Raw genomic sequence first — 3929 nt, forward strand, 5'->3', positions numbered from 1 at the left:
TCATGTATAAACATTTCATTAGCTATGAAACAAACCAAATACAAATGCTGAATGTACAGTATATATCAACATATTCAGATTCTTCACCGAAGAAAACAATAAAAGACGAATTTTCTGTGACATGTCACCTGTTCATTAGTTCTTTAGTATGATTTAGGCTATTCCAAATATAAGAAAATGTATGCCTCACTATTCATGTTGTCTCAACATTTTTTATCTAGGTCCTGAAGGGCATAAAAAAGAATGTATATTGTCAGATTTATTTTTATAGATTTTAGATGTTTCTTTTGCTGTATTTCCTGTGCATACTAGTATGAATATATGGAGACAAGGACAAATGAACATTTAAGTGGTTATATGAATTTTGCTTATATGGCTAATTGCTTATATGGATGTTGTAAATGGCAAGATAAAATAGTAAAGTTTGATAAACTTATCTGTGCCCTGTGAACTTTAGTTCACTTACTGTATAATTTAATTCAGTCACTAATAATTAGTTTAAAAAGTGTTTTATAAAAGCTGCAAACCACATTTTATTACACATTTCTGAATCAGGAAGGGGTAAACTGTGACACAGCTTTCTTGTGGCACTGACTTTTTTGGGGAGAAACATTCTGCAATAAAATAAGAATTTCCAAACTCTATAAAAAAGCTTGAGTTTTCTTCTGTGATTAACCTTCACTCCTCAGTCCCTTTTACCCAAGGAATGGTTCCTAGGTCATCTTTTGGAAGTTTAGTTTCTGGAAAGTTTTCAGCAAACCTCTCCTGTGCTTTGTCCCAGTTGTTGTTGTTGTTGTTGTTGTTGTTTTGGAGAAGGTGAGTCTCTTTAATTGAGGATGGTTTGTCTGTCTGCAATCCTGCATGTGTTTGCCAAAGCTGAAGCTGTATTGGAATTTTTATTCTCCCACCATCCCTCCTCAGGCCTTCTCCTGTTTTCAACGCATCTTTTTCAACATCTTCTGACCTTTGTCGCTATCAGTAATTTCAGAACGAACAGATGCAGGAGCATCATCTCTTTGGAAATTTCCTTCACTTCCAATCTGCTCCCTATGTTTTCCAACTCTATCTTTATATTTTTGATTCTCCAGTATCTTATCATTTTTGTAGTCTGTATTCTGTAAACCATATTTTACTCGTATATTTTTAAAATCCTTTTCTTCTTTCCAACTCGTTTCCTTCTTAGTTAATGATGGACCAACAAATGATTTATCTTTCTTATCAAGGAAAAGGTGAGCTCTAACCTGCCCTGGTTCACATCCAACACAGCTATTACTGCCAGGGAGAATGTAATAAGATAACACAGTGTCTACAACTTTCACTTTATCTCCATGCTCAGGTTCATAAGGGTCACATTTAGTTTTCAGCTGAAAAATCCATTTTCCGTTAACAATTGTTCCATTTTGACTGCCTGATCCAAAAGGACATAACTTTGTAAGTCATGGTTAAAATAGATTTCTGCATGCTTACACCAACTTCAGGGATTCGAAGAGTATGCTCCATATCATTTTCTCTTCCAATTGTAGCAGGTTTTACAGCAGTAATGATGAAGAATGATCCTGTCTGTAACACAGGTGATCTAACGACAATTACTGTCATATATGAGGGCCACACTTTTTCCTAATCTTCCTCCTCAGTATCTTTTGCAGTTGCATTGCCTTTACTGGTAATGCCTTCATCATAACTACCCTCGGTATGAGAGTCGTAATTTAACCTTCTTCTGGTTCACTATCAGTCTCTGTGATTTTCTCATCCTTAAAGATGAATTGAGATGTTTTCATTAAGAGGAGATTCCATAGCATTTCCACTAACTGGAACAGTGAATTTTGGGGGATTATTTTTGTGATGAATGCCTATTTTGGCTTTTTTTTTCACATTTGTGAAATTGTTTTTCCCTTTGCAGCTTGTATGTTCAACACTGAAGGCTTCTTGATCCTCTCAATTCAAATCCTTTTCCTCACTTTTTTTTTTTTGTAGAAGAGTCTGGATCCTTTCTTTTCACAATTTTTCATTTTTGTTTTGTGCTATAAGTCTGAAAATGTTGCAAATCTACTCGAGAATGAAATCCATAGCGACCACTTCCCACATCACAGTAGTAATAAATTAAATCATAATATATTTCGTTCTCAGAATCTTAATAGAAACCAGTGCTGTGGTCAAAATACAGTCCAGTATTTTCATCATAACTTAATCCAGTCTGTGATAAAGCCGCTTCTGCTGCACCTCTCAAACTTCCATCTAATGACGAACCTTCTAAGGACGTATCTTGTGCTGCTAATGCAGATGCTGGCTCCTGTGAATTTGAGGCAAATGACCCTCTTGTCTACATTTAACATTTGGTGTCTTATCAATACCAGGGTGAGCATCACTATTTATAACTGGTCGTTAGAATTCAAAGCAAGAGTTTCAATATCTTGATCTTGCTGATTTGACAGTTCAGTCACTCACTTTGTTTGGAAGACTAACATCATTAGAGTAGGTCTGATAATAATAATCTGAGATTGTCCAAGGAGCATGGTTCTCTGCGAGTACTTCTACATCAGACTTTTATTATCTCCATTTCTCCCGCAGCGGAGTACGTGACTGAGTTCTTCCAGCTGCGTGCGGAGCTCCTGGCGGTTGCTCGTGTCGCTCTGAGCAGCCGTCCTGTGCGAGGCCATAGCGTCTCCCGTTCCCGCACCTGCCGCCTGCAGCTCCGCGTTCTGGTTCCAGCTTCTCCGCCCTCCTTCTCCGCTGGGCCAGCTCGGGCTCGGAGAGGGGGAGGAGCGGCCACAGCGAAGGCGCTGGCGGCGGGTACGGGCCCGAGTCCGTGAATTCGGGCGCCCGACGGCTGCGGCCTCGGAGGGGCTGCTCGGGTCCGAAGCGGGGGCCGGCGGAGCCACAGCCACGGGGGCCGCGGGAGGAGCGTCGAAGTCCAGGGGCCAGAAGCGCTCCGGCTGTTCCCGAGTTGAGCTGCAAACAGTGGCCAAGCGTGTTATAAATCGAGTTTCCGTGTGGCTAGATATGACCTGCTGGTTACTCTTATTTTTTTTCTCCATTCGTTGAGTTATGATTGACAAATTGAAAAGTGTGTATTTTTAGGGTGTACAATAGAGTGTTTTGAGATGTCAGTAGTCTTTAAATCACCTCAGTTAAGCTAGTTAGCATATCTATCCCCTCACATAGTTAATACGTTTCTGTGGGTGTGGTGAGAGCACCTGAGATCTACTCTTGTAGCAAATTTCAAGTACACAGTGTTGTTAACTATAGTCACTATTCTGTACATTAGGTCCCAGCAGTTACTCACCTTGTAACTGAAGGTGCCCCCTTCCATGGAAATCTCCCCACTGTCCCCACTTCCTAGCCCATGGGAACCACCGTTCTACTGTTTCCATGGCTTTTTATTCTTTTATTTTTATTTACTTTTTTAGATTTTACATACAAACGAGATCATGCAGTAGTTGTCCTGTATTCGACTTATTTCACTTAGCATAATATCTTCAAGATTTATCAATATTGTAGTAGATGAAAGAGTTTCATTTTTATTAAAGCTGAAATTATGTATCAGTTTATTTATCTGTATCAGAGGAATGCAGATACCCTTGCTGATCCTGATTTTATGTCCTTTGGCTATATACTCCAAATTGGGATTAATGGTAGTTCTAGTTTAAAAATTTTAAGGAACCTCCATACTGTTTTTCATAATAGCTGCACCAATTGACATCCTCAGCAACAGTGGACAAGTGTTCTCTTTTCTACACCCTAACACTTTTTATCTTTTGACTGTTTGATAATAGGCATCCAAACACCATGATAAGGTGATACCTCATTGTGATTTTGATTTTAATTACTCTGATAATTAGTGATGTTGAGCATTTTTTATATACCTGCTGGCCATTTGTATATCTTTGGAAAAATTGCTATTTATATATTTTGCCCAATTATTAATCAAG

General features: G+C 38.9%; 1 pseudogene; it reads right to left on the minus strand.

The window, feature by feature from the left end:
- Positions 1–658: 658 nt before the first annotated feature.
- LOC129026150 (angiogenic factor with G patch and FHA domains 1-like) lies at positions 659–3310 on the minus strand (annotated as a pseudogene).
- Between the last annotated feature and the right edge of the window lie 619 nt (positions 3311–3929).

The sequence above is a fragment of the Pongo pygmaeus genome, chromosome 22, assembly GCF_028885625.2.
Source record: "Pongo pygmaeus isolate AG05252 chromosome 22, NHGRI_mPonPyg2-v2.0_pri, whole genome shotgun sequence".
Lineage (NCBI taxonomy): Eukaryota > Metazoa > Chordata > Mammalia > Primates > Hominidae > Pongo > Pongo pygmaeus.